The 18,509-nt window shown below is 41.9% G+C and overlaps 1 protein-coding gene and 1 pseudogene across 1 annotated transcript in view; both read right to left on the reverse strand.

Annotated features, from left to right (window-relative positions):
• LOC118740683 (bone morphogenetic protein receptor type-1B-like) overlaps positions 1 to 18,509 on the reverse strand; it is a 740,115-nt gene that overhangs the window by 378,837 nt on the left and 342,769 nt on the right. The window lies entirely within an intron of this gene.
• Positions 5,768 to 5,868, reverse strand: LOC118742173 (annotated as a pseudogene).

Raw genomic sequence — 18,509 nt, forward strand, 5'->3', positions numbered from 1 at the left:
AAGAAAATATGACAAACCATAATAATGATTTTTCTACTCAATTCTAATCTAAAGTACATATAGGGGGACACCCTTTAATAGTTTAAAGCTTCCAAATTTACTTCTTAGCGAAGCTTTAATTAATTCCGACATACGTAATCCCGATTCCAAGCAATCCAAAAAGACACAAAAACCGAAGGAACACCACCACCACAGCGCAAGCCGAAGCGTGGCCAAAACGTTGCCCACACAACTTTGAAATGTAAGCGAAACAACAAGTGAAACACACCGAAAACATGTTGTTCAACACTGCAATTTGTGTTGCTGTAGCGCGTTGCGCATTGCACATTGCATGTTGTGTGTGCGTATATTTGTTTGTGTTTTATTGTTGCTGCAACAGCAATGTGTTGTGTAGTGCTGGCGTTCCCATTGTAAACTTACTGCTTGCGCTTTAGTTTTTATTGTTGTTGCTGCTGTCGCTTACGTTTGGCCCCATGCACCCAGCGTAGAAAAACATACGTACATACATGTGTCGAGACAAATAAGTCTTTTGGCTGCACAGTAACTATGGATGATTATTAACCGACTTCCAAAAAAGGAGGTTATCAGTTCGTCGGAATATTTTTTTTTTTTTTTTTTTTTATGTATGTATGTTACCGCATAACTTTGGACCTCGTCAACCGATTTCGATAATTCTTTTTGCATCGGAAAGGTAGTGTCTCAGAGGTGGTCCCATACTAATCTGGTTAAGATCAGCGGATCATGAGATATATATATATATATATATTTTTTATATGGGAGTTGAAGTCGGTTTTTTTTTTCTAAAAATTACTAGTTTTTTGTTAAAAAGTGTTGGCGGGCGGGTTAGCCGACCCGTACAGAGTACTGACCGCTTTGCGCGCTTGCCCGGCTGTAAGTGGGAGAGGTGGTCAACTAGTTCACAAATATCACACTTTCTCCAGACTTTTGGAAAAATTGATTTATACCATAAAATCACGGCTGTGGGCAATTTGGTTAAAGGTATCGAAGCCACACTGGTGTGGAGTGCAACTTCCACAGAAGGTTGTTTGAATTTGCCAACATATCATAGGACATCGTCTCAACTGGAAATACTGAGCTACCGCCGTCGTCAAATCACAGTTGTTTTTGTTGTATCAGCAGCAGTCAATCCGCCTGGATTTCAGTAAGGTATTGTCATTTTCATCATCCGTCTCGGAGAGCCAGAGGTGTAGAAATCGTGCTGCTACGATTATCGCTAGCGATAAGACTTTAAGAGTCTCAGCGTCGTCCAGTTGAATGGGAATTGTTGGTATCTTGTCCGACATGTATTTTCCACCTTGGAACTGTGTACTCGTTACGAAGTAGACCATTTTTGGAATGACTACCACGATAGCATCCCAAGAGGAGCTGCTTCGAATGCAGACTGTCGTGCCCTTTATAAGTCATCCTTTGTGTTTCGTTGTAAACTTGATGTTTCGAAAACATGAGGTCGCTAAAAAGGTATCCCAATTGCTACCTGTTTATGCGGGACCCATGTCTGTTGCAAAGCTTTTTACAAGTGACGCTGGAGTGCACGAAAAAAAGAAGAATAGGCTGATCCCAGCATTTGAGGTCGCAATGTTGGAACCGTCGGCGTTCATGATAAAGTTTAGCTTGATGAGTTTAAGTTATATGAAGAGTATGGCGAAGGATTTAGTTGCAGAAATTTTTAGGTCGCCAAGGCTTTCTCTGTTTGTCCCGTTGCCAGCCTGTTGCAGTCGTCGACGTGCAACAATAAGTTAACTTCAGCGGAGGGAGTTTAAATGCACATAGATTAAACAGCGTCGGCGAGAGAAATCTTTGTTTAGTCCATCCTTCCTTACTCACGCTATTGCGAAAATCAACCGACGTCTGTCGTCCAATCAGTTAGTTTATGATCCACTGCTTCTTTCGTTGCGGAAGGGTCGAGTCACGGACATCCTTGTAGCGTCACGGGTAGCGAAGGCCTTCGATGTGTTAACCGTTCGTTCAGAGCCTCACTTGCATGGGAAGAGATGCCGTTCAAAGCTGTTGATGTGTTGTGGGTTTTGCGGCACCTGTGTTGGTCTTCCGCGACGGGCAGTTGCTTCTTACGGCTGGGAAGAAGTAGTTTTTTGATTATCTTCGCCAATGGCGATAGTCGCCTCCTATAGGAATATCTGAGGTCCACATTCTTATCTTATTTGAGAAAGGAGAATAATAATATCCATTATCACTATTTCGCAGAGATACGTTGTCCGAGGCGCACCAAATTTTCTATTGCAATGACTGAACCTTGAGAAGGGTTTAAAAGGCGCGTTTCAAGTTATATTTTCAGACATCCAGGCGGCCATTAAGGCCCTTTCCAATAGGATGATCACCTCCTGGCCCGTCAAGTACTGCTTTGACACCCATTAAACTCTCAACTCAAGGAACACGGTGTTACTATGCTGGGTACCAGGACACTGCGGGACCGTAGGTAACGGAGCCGCCGACTAATTTGAAGAATAAGGCTTATCGTCCGTACTTATAGGGTCGGAACCCTTTTGCGTTCTCAGTTGGTCATCCTCGAAGCTTAAAATAGAATCGTAGGTAAGCTCAGAACGCAGTAAGTACTGGGGAGATTTAGGGGGCCTTAGATAGGCCAGAATTTTTGGTTATCCTTTCGCTAGGAAAGATATATATCTTCTGAATAAAGAATGTACACGAAAAAAACTGGTCGCACATAACCAAGCATAGCTCGGTTAATCATAACATTAAAATAAAAATCGGTAGACACTTAAAAAGCTGGAAGCATTTTCCACCTTACTGCATCATTTCTTTTTAGTAACAAAGTTCAGTGTAGAAACGAGGACCAAGAAAGAAATCGATCGCGAGTTAATATTGCGCAAAAAGCTGGAAAATCCCAGCATGTTCCATAACGACATCGCAAAAGCTAAAATTTCCAAAGTCTACCGTTACTTATGTGCTTAAAAAATACAATGAATGTTTATCTTTAAAAAGGAACCCTGGTAGTGGCAGAAAGAAAGGATTTGCTTGCGAAATTAAGGCAAAGGAAGTGTTATCTGCTTTTAAGAAAAATCCTGGACTTGCGGTAAGAGATGTCGGCAAAAAATTAAACATGTCGTCTTCGTATATACAAAATGTATGCAAAACAGCAGGACTACGTTCTTACAAAGTGAATGCAGCACCTAATCGCAACGGTAAGCAAAATTTGTTGGCGAATCAACGTGCTCGGAAATTGTACGACAGTCTCATACAAAAATTTGGCTGTATTGTTATGGATGACGAATCGTACGTAAAAGCCGATTTTAAACAAATCCGGGGCCGCGAATTTCACACTGCAAATAAAAGAGGCAATGTTGCAGATAAATATAAAAACAAAAAGTTTGACAAATTTCCCAAAAAGTTTCTCATTTGGCAGGCAATTTGCCAATGCGGCTTCAAAAGTGATCCTTTTGTAAGCACTGGTACAATTAACCAAGAAATTTATGTTAAGGAGTGTCTGCAAAAGCGACTTTTACCTCTTATATGGCTTCATAAAGATCCAGTGCTTTTTTGGCCTGATCTCGCGATATGTCATTACGGAAAAATGGCTTCAGGATGGTAACATAGAAACAAAGTGTATTTTGTACGTTATGAAATCCAAACTTCTTAAGACCCACAAAGCTGTAAAAAACGCACAATAATTCAAAAATAAATGGCAGCTAGTTTCCAAGGAAATCACTGAAACTTCTGTGCAAGGGCTAATGAAGGACATAAAGTCAAAATTGCGATCGTTTGCTTATTACAAGGAGAATTAACTCTTTTTTAACGAATTTCAATAAAACTAAGTTTAGATGTAAATATATGTAAATATCGTTGAATTCCATTAATATATTTATGTTTTAGAACGTTTTAACTGTGACCAGTTTTTTTCGTGTACATTCTTTAGAACCGATATCAAGTTGCTTGTAGGCTATCTGACGAGCCATAATCACCTGTGCTCTCACATGCACCGTATTGATATTTCCAACAGAGACGGGTTGCCGTCTTCGCCTTGAAAACGAGGAGACGCCGCATTATGTGTGATTGTCCGGCATTGGTCAGACTTAGATGGCAATACTTCAGTTCTTCCACAGTCGATGCCCTTAGGGTTAGGAATTCGTCTACCAAGAAACTTTTAGCATTTCTAAGGGAGGCTAATAACATCTTGGGCCGTCAGGGTTATGAACCATCATAGGGATACAGAAGATCTTCTAGGGCGCGGTGTCCCTTTCTGTTACACCCAAAACATTTACATTACACTAAATTGTCTTTGCACGTGGTAGGCTTAAAGAATGTGGACCACAGCTTTTTGGTGCCCCTGGATATGTAGAGATTGGTCTGATCACAGTGGTTTACTAAGGACCTGATTTCCTTATTCAGGTCCTTAATGCGGCGTTGCTGGGGACGACCATTGGTTCTCTATTTGGCTTGAAAGAACAGCGGCACTTACAAATCATTGCTTTCTCTGGTTAAGAGTCCAGATAAAAAGACTGCCACGAATATCTGTGGTGCTTTTCCTGGCTTTGTGGTGAAGCAAAACTCAAATGCTTTGCCAGGTATTGAGTCGCCAAGTCTACTGGAAGGCTGAAAAAAAATCCCACTTGCTTCTAAAACGCCTACTACTTTTTGATCTCCCCACGTAAATAGTTGTTTGTTGCTTGGGGCACATACGAAAACGTTGAATATCATTTTGCAGGTACTACAAGCGCTGGCGAAGAACCACTGTGACGATTTATTCCAACTTATTATTATTATGTTTTTATTTTTTCATTATTTCGGCGATCGCTCGATTTGTATTTTGAATTCTTCTTATTTCAGCCGGTGTGATTTGCAACTCCTTTCCTACCGTCTAGCTTTCTGCTGATTTGGTTGCCCGAGCATTGCTTACCTTGCGCCGGTGTTCTCCTTCAATTCGCCTCCACTGTTTACTGCCAAACGCAATCAATTGTTGCATCTCCCTTGTGGCGTGTGACGTAGGTTGGTAGGTTGGAAGGTAAGCTGCGGCATGGATATGCTGGTCGCGCAGACGGCAATTGGATATTCGATTTCGTGTCGCCAATCGTTTGTGCCAATCGTATGCTAACCAAAATTGAAAACCAAATTCGCCAAACGGAAACGTTGCATGCAACAATGCGGCTGCGATCGCAAAACTGAGCCTCGCTTGTGCGTTCCTTGCTTTTTCTTTTACGTTGGTTGCTTCGCGCCGCACTTTTATGCATTTCGTTGTTTTTGAGTTCCCCAGCGACTATTTGCTGATTTCCCTTTTGTCGTCGTCGTCGTGGTCGTCGTCGGCGTCGTGGCGGTGCTGCTGGCTTAGCGTTTGCGAAGGTGAAATTCCCTAATCTGTTGTGTCATTTCATGTTGCTTCTGTGAGTTTTTCCACCTCAAGCAGCAGTTTTTTCCGAAATGCTTTTTTCTTTTTAATTCATTCATTTCATTTATCACTTTAGTTTATTTCGTTTTTGTTTTATGTTGCCTTCCATGCGCTTTACACTTTTTGTAAACATAATTCCTTTTTGCACTTTTTCTTGCTCTTGCTCTGCTCATTTGTCGCCTGCCTTTTATATCTATTTGTTTCCCCACTTTTTGCATTTTTTGATTGTTAGCTTGACATTTTTGGTGCGTGGTCCAAGTTTAGTTTTAGTCTTTTCGCCGCTGCTGGCAGCAGCCAGCCATCCGTGCAATCAGCCAGCCGTTTTGGTCTTGACCATTTGTGGCATGACGTTTGCTGCCGTTGCTCGTTTTTTGTCGCTTCTGGCGATCTTGGAATTGCTGCATTTGTCCTCCGATGGAGGATCTATCAGATGTTAAGCTGATAAGAACAGATACTACACTTTGATCTTAGCCATAAGGCCGAGAAACGATACATATTTGGTTGCTTATTAAAATGTTGGCTGTATTTTTTCTTTCTTTTTTATTTCATCGATTTCTTATTTGTCCGCATTCCTTTTTTACCTAAAGTCATCGCTTTAATTAGTTGCTTGATTGTTATTTTGGCCCATTTTGTTTTTATAGCAATGAGTTTGCAGATCAATTTTGTTTTGCAGATTTTTCTCCAGTCAGCAGTAGGCTACATCGCTCCAATCCAATGCTGTTTAGGCTATGTTTAAAAAAGTGTTAAATAACTTGTTGTACAATGACAGCGATCAATTCTTAATGGCATAACATTTTGGAGCGCTGTTCTAGACATGACCAATTCGCATTAGAAGTATTTGAAAAGAACGCAAATAGGTGGCCTTTTAGAAATCATTTAAAAAGCACTTTAAGTGCTAATCAAATTCGGCGCGTTCATTTGCACTAAATGGCAACAAATCTCCGAACCCATACCAAAACGTACCTATACGAAAACAGCGAATCATCAAAATTTGAAGGTGAAGGTATGTTTTTTTTTAATTATTTGAAATCAGTCCAATGAACAAAAATTATTACTGACTATGAAAAAAGACTTAACAGGCGATGGCTTAGCAAACAATTTGAGAGCCGCAAAAGGCTGGAAAACATTTCGAGACCTAACAGCTAAACGATATGAGCGACATTTGATTTTATTTACTTTTGCGGTTAAGCAGGGTTGCCAGGAAAGAAACCAAAAAAAAAACAACAGACACGTTTAGTTTGGCGAGGGGTTTAAAGGGGGGGAGAAGCGAAACCAAAGATCGTCCAAGTCCAAGGCATTCACAGGGAGTCAGTCTCGAGTTATGTAGACTCTAGACCTGTGAATGCCGTTCTAGGCACACAACCACCGGACATTGACGTGACGGAGCTTCATCTGCCTCGGGAGACAAGAACCACAATAGCCCAACTTCGCTCTGGCTACTGCAGCAGGTTAAACTCATACCTGAGCAGACTAAACGCGGATGTGCCAATCAGTGTCCGGCATGCGGAGAGACCACTCATGACTCGAAACATCTCTTCGCATGCCCGGAAAACCCGACAACCCTAACGGCTTTTTCCCTGTGGACCGACCCAGTGGAGGCTGCTCGCTAGGGCTGCCGTTAGTGGAACTTGACGACAACGACTGAGATATCAACCGATCTGGGCGGGGTTGTTGTAGCCGCTACAATAACAACAACATAATCCAAGTCCGCGCCTTCGATTCCGGCTACAGAAAAACGTTTATCACGCCTCTGAAGCGTTGACCAAAATGGCGTTTCCAGCAGCATTTTCAAAGAAAAATGGGTCAATTATGTGACCGCTTCAAAATCTGCACCAAACTTCCCCTCTCTGAGGATGCATTGGCTTCTCGACGATCATGAGCGGGTTTCCGATCCACAGATGCCTCATATCTGCCGAGTAAATCCATGTAACTGTTTTTTTTTTAATTTTTGGAAGCCTGTATATCCTCCACCCATCGCTGTAAGGAAAGAAATCACATAACCTTTTTTTCTTCCCATCATATAATCTTCAAAATCCAATAGGTCAAAATGACGCTCGAGTAAATCTCGATTTAGCATCGTGGGCTCCCCTACTATTATAGATGACACGAAAATGTTGCATCTTACTACATATAATAACTACTGATTCACTTTTATTCCTTTCTCTGCATTAATAAATATGATTTCCAACTTTAAAAGGGCCAATATGTAGGAGTAGCCCACACTTGGTCAACACGAAAAAAAATCATCTGTTTATTTGCTGCCAATCAATGTTGCAAACGCTGCAACGGATTACAAAAAGAAAAGCTTTGTACTTTTAATCACTTGCCAACAAAGCTGTAACTGTCTTCCTCCGCTTTTCATAGTTTTTTATAGTATAATCTCCAGCATCGTTGACAATCGGCATAGCCGTTTAGTTTTTATTGGCAAATATTTAGCTTATAAGCAATTTTTTAATTTTTATGGATACGTTTTCGAGATATTTGCGATATACCGTTATTCAGCTTAAAGCAAAAATTGGTTCCTTTTAATCACGTATATCTTACGAACCAATTTAAAAATCTTAATATAAAATACGGAAAATGAAAGCCAATGAAATTCTCCATAAACCGTATATACAACACTTTCCGATAGGGCTTATAGTTTCTGACAAATTAATTCATCATTTCAGCTTTTTTTATTTTATAATGAAAAAATTAAAAAAAAATTAAACTTTAACAGAAGATATATTTTAAAAAATAACAGGTTCTAAGCCAAATTAGGGCATTTGTACTAAAGCCTGTTCTGTTATAAAAAAAAATCAAGTTACTGATGAAGAAAATCGATGGGTAAATACGAAATAATGAGTGGTAAAATGAAAATGTGCAAAGATTTTTAGTGTGTAATCCTAGGGGGTGAGAGCATTGCAATTCCGACTTTACTGTTTTTGGACCAACCTAGCGTGCATACATATGTACCTTCGTGTAAAACTATTATACTGTACATAACTACTATATTCATAAAAACGCATGAGCGTGGACAATGTTGCCATTTGTCCATTTTATCTACAATCTATGTATGTATCTTAACTGCGTTGATTCATAAATATTTGATTTGTGTTTTGCAATTATTCTTCAAACGACCGCATCGTTTTAATGGTGAGGTAGCGTTAGGTAATGGTTAAATTGGCAGATGGCAATACAAATAGGCAAAATTTCACTCTAGCTCTAGGAATCCAATGGGAGTAAGGGATCTTTTTACCAATAAAAAAAATAGCGTAAAAATGTGGCAGAACTCTTCACAGCAATGCCCAAGGAACAATGAAATACAAAAACAAAAATACCAACCTAATCATCCAATCTATTTATTACTCTTAGATCGAAATACAGAAGTCCACGCGAGCTGGATCATCAAGCACTGGATGATTGGCAAACAAATAAGAAATGTTTCAGATTAAGTTGTCGTACTGTAGCCAGAGCGGGACAGTGAAAGCATTCGAGGCTCTCTATCTGTTGTTGTTGTTATCGTTGTCGCCAAGCTCAACTAACGGTAGGCCCAGTAAACGTGATGTTTGGACGGGGTCGGACTAGAGGGAGAGGAGTGTTATTTGAGTTAGATTGAGTGGGCGTGTGAAGAGGTGGTTGGTGTCGTGTAAGGAATCTCCACATGCCGCATACTGATTTAGAATGTTGGGGTCGATTATGGATAGGCAGGACGGCTTCACTATTCAGACCTTAACCGGGCCAGAGTTACCCGGGTGGCTGGCGGCAGTTTAAACTCACTTTCGTTGACAGGTGTGGATTGGACTCTGATGACGTCACAGCCTCTCTGCGATTGCCGTTAATAGCCTGTCTGTACAGTGCCGTCTCTATCGGTTGCTGTACGTTGTGCTGGACCTCGTCATTCAGTTCAGAGAGATGCCTTCTGCAGTGGAATTCTGACAATCGTTACGGAAAATTTTTGTCACTGAAATTCTCTAAATGAAAAGCAGTTCCGCCTAAAAGTATACTATATGGAAAAACAACACATGCAATGTGTAATTACCAAAATCTTGAGTCTTAGGCGCATGTAACTAGATAATGCGTACTGTTAGGGGCGACTGCTATTCTTTTGTAGATTTTTAGCGATCGAATATGTTTGAATCCGGCTGCTGATGTGCCTTGGTGGAAGGTTCGCATCAAGCAAGTGTCTGTTCGGGAGCTTCCGTCTGACGAAACCTACTAGGAAGCGCTTGCTGACCAAGATTTTTTGCTCCCTTACTGCAAACGTTTGAACATCACTGTGGATGTGATGTTCCAGCGACTACAGAAGATATCCCCGGCCTGTTCGGAGTGCTGTGTTGTGGCATGTCTGTAGCTTCGTTCACTGCGGCGTACTTGTCTCCGGAGACCTCGCAGGCGTAGAAGCTGCGGAATAAGTCGTTAGGAGGTGACACTCCATGAGCATCTATTCTCAGTAAATAAGGTACCAACAACTCTTTTACCTAGAGCCGCAGATACATGGAGGACGACGAGGTGGCATCAGATTATTAGTATCCCTCAGACTGCTCGGCTTTAGCTAAGCCGCAGCTCAGACACATAGGGCTGGTTTCTCCAACTCAACTTAACTTAGTTAAGTCAATTTTCTTGACTTAACCAAGAATAAGCTGTATAAAACGTAGGCTAACTTTTGACTTAAGTCCAAAAAGTGGCTAAACTAAGTTAAGTTGAGTTGAGTTGGAGAAACCAGGGCCAGCGTTTTTCGTTAAAATTTACCAGTTACCATTCGCGGTGGTATCACAAAAGAAGCTAATCGTCTAAGTGTGCCCTTCGTCTTGGTGCAAACACCATAAGCTACCATGCCTGAAGCGCTACCACCAACTTCTCTGTGTAATACCAGTCACAGAATTTGATATTAATACCGTGCTTCAAGTGATCTTACAAATTCTTCACCAAAACCTCTATCGGCCTGAGCTCACAAACTAGGAAGATTTACAATTGTGAATGTTGTTACCTCACCTCAAATGAGACCACAAATAAAGGATTTTTCAAGCTGGATGCAGCACAGGTTCCTATGCCTTTTCAGAGACTGTGCTCTTGCCTATTGACAATCTCCTAAATACCGGTGAGTTCAGACTTTGCTACGATATCAAGCCATCAGGCAAGGGAGACCGAGACCAACTGCAGCCGCTTTCATGAAAGACGTCGCAAATTGGATGCGCCATTATGACTCCAAGTTGGTTACCATATCGACCTAGCGCAGAGTTCCTTAGGCCAAATTACTCCCCCAAATAATTATAGTTTCACAGCACTCAGCATGGATAAGCGACTTTTGAGAGAATTTTTTTTAAGCCTTAAATATGCTCGGAAGTTTGCTGCTGCAAAGTGGGAAGCACGTATACTTCAGTCAAGGCATAACCAATTACGGCGGCCTCTCAGCAACACCAACTGGCCTAATTGTGCTTGTGAATTCGTATGAAAAAGTTCTCCACTTTGAATGCCAAGACTTTCTTTGGCAAACGGAATGTGGCTATTGGATACCTTCTCCAACTATGGCTTGGTATTGGAAACGGAGATGAGCAAAAACACGTCCTTTGCGTTCTCCCCCCATTTGCAGATGTTTCATTAATTTTTCTTCATACCAACACAAACATTAAGTGAAAAAAAATGCTAAAAATGCAATGTAATGCTAAAGCAATGAGTGTTGCAAAAGAGGATGGCGTGCAAATCAGCACAGCCATATCGAATGCATGATTGAAAATAAAGACGATGGTGAGATGGCGGTGAAGTTGGTGAAGACGCCGAGATGACGCAGCGGCTTGTTGTTGAACGTGAAGCTGTCGTTAGTTAGACGACGACAAAAATAATAAACCACTTCCTTAGCAAAGAAAAAAAGCAACCAGCCAAGAACCCATTCATCCATCTATACATACATACGTCCATACGCCCATATGTAGCATGGATTGAATTGTATTGGACTGGAGGCACGAATGCTTTGGATTGTTGCGTCGCTTATGCGTGTGCGCGTATGGCGTGCAGGAACAGTGGATATGCCACACGGTTTAACGAACGAGTGGACGTGAGACGCGACACAACAATGGCCGCATAAAAAATGCCACAAAATACGGCGCAAATCTCTGGAGAACAACGCGCACGCCGCATAGCAGCAGCGGTCAGCGCGTAGTGTACGCAACAATTGAAGGCCGACCGACCGATGGCGGCGTATACCGTGCGCTTGGTAGCCAAAAGACCCAAGGAAGGCAGCAGAGCAGAGTTGACTGAAGCGCGGCGAATTGCCGTTAAAGGTAGCCAGGTAGCCAGGCAGCCCGAAATTGCAGCGGGGCGGATGCCACTTTGCGCCCAACAGCTTTGTTTTGACGTGTGAAAAGCAGAAGTGTTGCAAGTCGCACCCATGCGGTGCCTTTTCGTTCTTTTTTTTTTTTTTTTTAATGCTGCGCATGCGTATTTACGCCGCTACGCCGCGTCGATCAAGAAGATCGAATTAAAATTTCAAATATGCCTTGCAGTGTAACTTTTTGCCGAATTCGAAATCGAGATTGAACGTGATAAGCGGCGAGAAAAGAGTGCAAAAACAAAACTAAAAAAAGACTAAGCAAAAAATAAATGAAATGCAACGAAACATAAACTTCACCCCCCTATTTTAGTGAAAATTTATGTATTTCGCATGCTCTCAAAAAGCGCAAATCAGTGCTTATTCAACCGAAATTTCCAACTAATCGCGGCTGCCTACCTCTTTAATAACCGATTTTCACGCCTCTCAACCTTCAATAATTTTCTGCCTCATTAAGTTTCGCGCTTTAGCCCCGCGCAGCCGTCGCCGTTGTGCACGGTGGTGCTTAGCTTAAACTATTGTGGCCTGCAATTTCGGAAATAATCAGCAATTTTGATATGCTCAATCGCGCTGTGCAAAAGCAACAAATCAGCTTACACAAAAAGTGTTGCTGCTGTCCGAACCTTAGCACCACCACTCCGGCAGCAGCCGCCGCCGCTGTGGGCTATTCGAGGCGTCAAGCGTCTTATTAAAAGAAATTTGCAGCACTTTTGCAACACACACACTCATGGCCATTGCTCATTTCTACATACAATACTTTCTGGCCAGCGTCTGCCAGTCAGTCAGTCGAACTTTAGCGCTATTCGATTTCATGCTTATCCATCCATCCACCCAGCATCATTCATCCATATCCAATTCCAATTGCAATTCCACTAAAAAAAGCAAAATAAAAACACAGCTCTTCCCAACAAAGATGCACATTTCAAGATTTCCATTCCATACGTTGCAGTCGCATAAATTTCCTGTTTTCTGCTCGTTTATTTCTGTATTATTTTCTTATTGTTTTGCTTGCAGTCTCCTTGGACGCTTAGTCGACAGCTGCCCGTCGATGGCCGATCGGCCGACCGACCATCATTATGATTATTATCCTTTTTATGCTGGTAACACGACGCGACGACGGTTAGCTGGTTGGCCTGGCATATTGTTTGAATGTACGATCACGTCCATCTAACCATTACAAACCTTAACTATTGACGGCGGCGGGACAACAGTCGGCAGTTAGCAACCAGCAGCCAGCATGCAGCATGCAGTAGGGTCGGCCGCTTATAGATCCTCAGGAATCATTAGTTCACACTTGTTGGCAGCGCGAAATACTGCCGACACACATAAGCACATATATCCATGCAGGGATTTGTAAGCACATGCTTATTAGTATGCATGCCCATGCTGGAGTCATGGACCATTGTGACCGATTGTCCATTGCTGGTTTTCAAGCTTGCAAGCTTTTGAGAGCTAAACACTGGACCGAGTTGATTTTCGCAGTTGCAAAATTATTGTAAAGTAAGACGGCTGTAATCCCAGTAAGACATAACTGATCTTATTCACTAGAAAGTATAAGATACCTGACGCTGGCCTTCCCCCTGTTGGCGGCTCTGGTGGAGGCCGAGTACCAAGGAAAGCGCAAAGAAGACATCAGTGCCCTGCAGAATGTAGGAGAGCTAATGGAAAGAGATGGGCGGGTTTCGTAGAGCCAAAATTTTATACCATAGTCAAACCTATTATGTTTTCTAACACCCTAGTCTTGTGGAACTCAGTATTGAGATGGCCACACTAGCTAATCATTTGGAGCGCCTAAAATGGGCTATCTTAATTGGTATTAGTACGGACTACATAGTACCTGTCAACATTGCAGGCAAAACTAACCACAGGAAACCGATTAGTTGACCGATTTAAGGACTGCTCACTCGTGAAGTTCTGGCGGGCTTCGATTTCATCCCTGATCGCACGGATTACTGCGCCAGCGAAATGGCTCCTAGGTACTTATGCTTATGCTGCTTATTTTCCGTCAAGGAAGGAGAAGGCGCAAGGAACTTCCAGAGAGGTGAAGCAGTGAACTTCTTCACGGATGCATCGAAACTGGATGGCAAGGTGGATGGGAGACTCTTCTTACGAGAGCTTACGACCAGTACTAAGCTCCCGTTTATCGACTGCTGCAGGCAGAAGGGGCTGCTATTAAGGAGGCAGTGGTTGCACTGCTCAGGAGTGCGACGACCGTTAGGGAGGTGATCATTTATTCTGATAGCCAAGCGGCTGTGAGGGCATTAAGTGCGTTGGAGGTGCGCTTTAATTTAGTTAGGAAATGCCTGTTCTCTCTTTCTATTGCGTCGTTATACTTCTGTATAAGGCTCATTTTAGTGCCGGATCACAGCAACATTGCGGCGAACTGTGTGGCTGGCGAATTGGCTAGAAAAAATACTCTTTGAAACATCATCGCTCGCTAAGGAGCGTCTGAGCGTGCCGTTGATTACCTGTGATACAGTCTTGGTTAGATGGTCCTGATGGTGACTCAGCAAGCGCTGGGCGAAACCCAAGAATCGGCTGACAGAACGCCTTGTGCCTTGTGAACAAAGTGCTTTTGTTTTGGCCCCTAATGCTGTCGGCAAGCGATTTGAAAACTTTGTTGCGCTTGTGTACTTTATCGAGGCAAAGGAAACCCAATGAGGTGGGGAAATAGTTTCGTTTAAATGTGGCTAAGGAATTGAAGAAATCGTGAGTCTAGCCGCATGGATGTCGTATAGGTGTTCCATTTCGATTACCAATGGTTAGAGAGGCTCCATCGAATTTGAAATCACAGATATTCTGTCCAAGAGCATATTTACCACATTTGGCTACGGGAGTTCTTCCACTCTATTTCCGGCATTCTCAATTTTCTTAACAATCTAAAGGGTTTGACTGCTGAGGTTTTTCTTGTAAAAGTCATCTTCGCTTGCCACTTTTTCACTCTTAGGATTACAATTTCATTTGTTCACTCCCCTGTTTAAGACATCGCCGATAAGCTTCTTTACTCGCTTTGTTAATTTTTTAGATACTAGATCGGCTTATTGGCCTGCGAAGTAGTTAGTGTAACATCGATGAAATATTAGATTTTAAGGAATACTTCCTGTCTGGCTTCCTGAACATTCCCGGAGTCTGCACTACTGTCCGGCCGGAAGCACTAAGCAGGGCACTCAAAGAAGTTGGCATTGAGAGCAGACCCATCAAAGAGCCATAATAGGGGACCTTGAGGAAAACAGCCACCTAGGCAGGCACCCGCCAGAAGGAGCGCACCATATTTTCTCCTCTGGTTTTTGCTGGTAAATAAAGTTCTGTAATCGGTAAATCTAAAGGAATAAAAGATACCGCAAATGCCGACGCTTTTAAAATACTTTGATCAAGAGCAAGACATCTCTACGGGCCAGTTTTTCAGAACACGGCGGTGGTTTAAACTTACGTTTCCACGCTCGAGTCGGCTGGTTTAAACTAAGATTGGCCTATCAAATATCAGCCAGCTGTTCAATTTAAAGGCTGTATACGTGATCTAAGTTTAAACAGCCACTGAAAAACTGGTTTTAAGTGAGACAAACAACTTCCCTTCTTATATGCCTTAGGGATATTTGCGATCGGATAATATTTATGGTCGCCCGCCTTAGACGATTTTTTTTCGCTCCACCCTAATGTCCACTACAGTCTTTCAAGGCTAGCTAATGGCTATTTTCAATCGTATCTAAGGTTGAGTATCATATGAGATCTCTTAGACAGCTGGTCATGCCGCAAGGCTTGTCATAGACCTGCAATCGAACACACGCGGCCCTCTTACGACGTTACTCGTTAGTCGCAAGGTGCAGAATATTGCACTTTAGTCAAGAGATTTTTCTGAACATTATTTTTAAATCAGATTTCGCGCATCCAATTAGACACTCTTTAATCGATTCCCGTAAGATTATCCGAACGAGGAGATCAGTTTGGGCGCTGACCGCAAGCGCAGGAGTAACTAGAATAGGAAAGCGAAAGATCAGACAGCAAGCAATCAATGTGGAAACAGAGGAGGGAGACTAAACTAGGCGCAGTTCTCAAGCACATAATATTTGAGCAGATGCTTATAAAATCTCGAGTCGTGAAGTATCGAATAGGTTAGGTTGGTGTGGCAGTCGGTACAAAATAACCAACTCACTTCGACCTTGAAGGTCCATTGCGGTACCACTGCAGAACACGCGAACCTCCGTGACTATTCTTCAGAGAACAATTTTGAAGCTCTTATAAATCATAAGATTGGCTTTATTCCAACGCATGATAATTCCGTACGAGAGCTAAAGAAGGGCCTACCTAGAAAGCCTGCTCTCTTCTTGGTCAAAGCTGGGCAACTGCAGTAGAGCACGGTTTCTTCGTCTTCCTCATCTCTGCAACTTCTGCAATATTCGTGGAAGAATATTCCTAGTCTGGAAGAGTGCCTGCCAAATAGCCAATGACCGGTTACACAAGCCGTGATCATCGCAATATCCTATCTTGAGAGGCTGAGCAGCTATTTCGTCTTTTTGAGTGCTAAATCAAATTAGTGAATATTTGCTATGTGGCTGTATGGCCGAAATTCCCTCTTCTCATGGCCAAACTAGTCAATCCGGTCTGCAAAAAATTTGTTAAATTTCGGCCTCAAATTATAATATGATTAGGCTCATATCCGAATCGAGCCACTGTGCCACCACGTTTACCACATCTGCAGCAGTTATAACCAAACCTAAAAGGGCAACGAGCTAAACAAGAAGGCATATCTAGTAAGTATTAGCCTGCCCCGCACCTCCTTCTAACCTCCACTCAGCTAATATTCACGTCTGTTGCACGAAAATGGAACCGCAGCAAAAACGCCAAAACGTGGTTAAAGCAGCGCAAAAGGTAACAGCAGCAGTCATGAACGACAGCTCGAAGAGATCGTATCGAATTGTGGCAGCAGCAGCAGCGCTAAGCAACACAGCCATCCTGCTGCCCGATGTGCTGGTGCACAAGTTGGCAACTTAAATGAGAATTAGCTTTTTTAGCTTGTCAAATGCTGTAGAACCACCAGCGGCCGGCCAGCCAACCCGCCACAAGTACCAAGTACCCAGGCAGCCACAGTCGCAAAGAGCGCAATGCAATGATGAGCAATATCCGATAAACGAAAATGTAATATTTCTACGAATGCTACGAAACCGACACTAACCGCTGGTACGTTACCCAGAAATGGAAATTCAAGTGTAGATCATCTCGTCGAAGTGGGTATGTATACTTGTAATATGGCCAACGAGCTAACCAACTAACTAAGTGAACTGGCGGAAAGCGCACAAGCAACATTAGTTGCAAGCACACGTATATTACAGCACCAATAAACAGTGCGCCAGGGTGTTATTGTTGTGGCGCAACATAAAAAAAACGGAAATAGGCGCGTTAACAACGCTAAAGATCAAAAAATCTTCAGCGGGCCTACATACTTAGTTGGAGCGCCGCTTTAGCAATGAACTATCAATTTTACAGGCCCAGCAAGCACACATCGCAGTCTAGGTATCGAGTCTGCCCAGGCGACTAGCGGCTAGTTGGGACTTAACTAGGCTGCATCGCCGTGCGCTCTTAATACCTCAGCTCTTATTTATGCTTGTCCCGAGGAACGCAGTTATACGAGTACCGGCAGTACTGTCTGTATGGCGGCTGAATTATGCGCACTCGCAGATGCTTTTGTAGTCGGCATTCTGCGGCGTCCTTCGTCTAGTCTATGCGATGCGTATGCATTATTCTCATTTTTGTTGTCCACATCATTGTGGTCTGTATTGCTTGCGCGACTCGTTAACTACGCAATGCAAAAGAACAGTATAACCGACCCTTACGGCGTACCTACGATTGGCACTTTCCTGTGTGCAATCTGGCATCGCTATCAGCAGGTGTCAGATTGCATACAAGAGAGTGCAAGGCGAATTGGAATATTTTCCAATTCGATTGCCCTTGAAACGACTTCGTAGCGTTGGCTGATAGAACGGGGGTTAGTCTCGTTTTAGCAGCCAACCGCGCAGCCTCGCAAAAGAAATAAAACTCTAAAATAAAAGACTAAGACAAATTATATTATAAAACTAAGTGAACATTTAACATAAATATATATAAACAATGAAAAGTGTTAGAAATAATAATACATGTTAAATTAAAGAAACTGAAATGCTTTTTAATTAAAAAGAACAAACGAAAAGTAAGTGATAGTTGTGCGTGTTAGTTAGTGCACGCGTGGGTGTATCACCCAACAGACAATTGCAAGAATGAATTTGTTATATGGCGACCGTGGGCCAGCCTGCAATGGCCACGATGAGGGGCTGGAGCTCCAAAATATAGAGACCGAGGCCAGGTGGTGGAAAAAATATATGAAAAAAAATCTTTACAAAAAATATATAAAATCCAAAAAAAAAAGTTACAAAAAATTATAAAAATGTTTTAAAAATCACAAAAAAAAAAAAAAATTTAAATCTTTAAAAACCTATAAAAAAAAATATAAAATCTTCAAAAAACACAAAAAATATAAAACTTTCTAAAATCTACACAAAAAAAATATAAAAGCACAAAAAAAATTAAAAAAAAAATTAAACTTTTACTAAAACTTTCAAATTACAACAAAAATTGTTAAAAATCATAAAAATTTTGGATATTAATCCTACACAAAAAAAAATGGATTCAAAATTTTAAGTTGTGCAGGTGCTAATAAGCACATTGTGAAAAAAAAACAAAACTGCAAAAAATATACATATATATGTACAATACATACATATGTATATATACGAAAAAAAAACAGAACATTTTTGATAAACTGTACCAAAAGTGGTGAAACTAATTTGAAACAGC

This window comes from Rhagoletis pomonella, unplaced genomic scaffold (assembly GCF_013731165.1).
Source record: "Rhagoletis pomonella isolate Grant_MI unplaced genomic scaffold, Rhpom_1.0 Rhpom_scaffold_00006, whole genome shotgun sequence".
NCBI lineage: Eukaryota > Metazoa > Arthropoda > Insecta > Diptera > Tephritidae > Rhagoletis > Rhagoletis pomonella.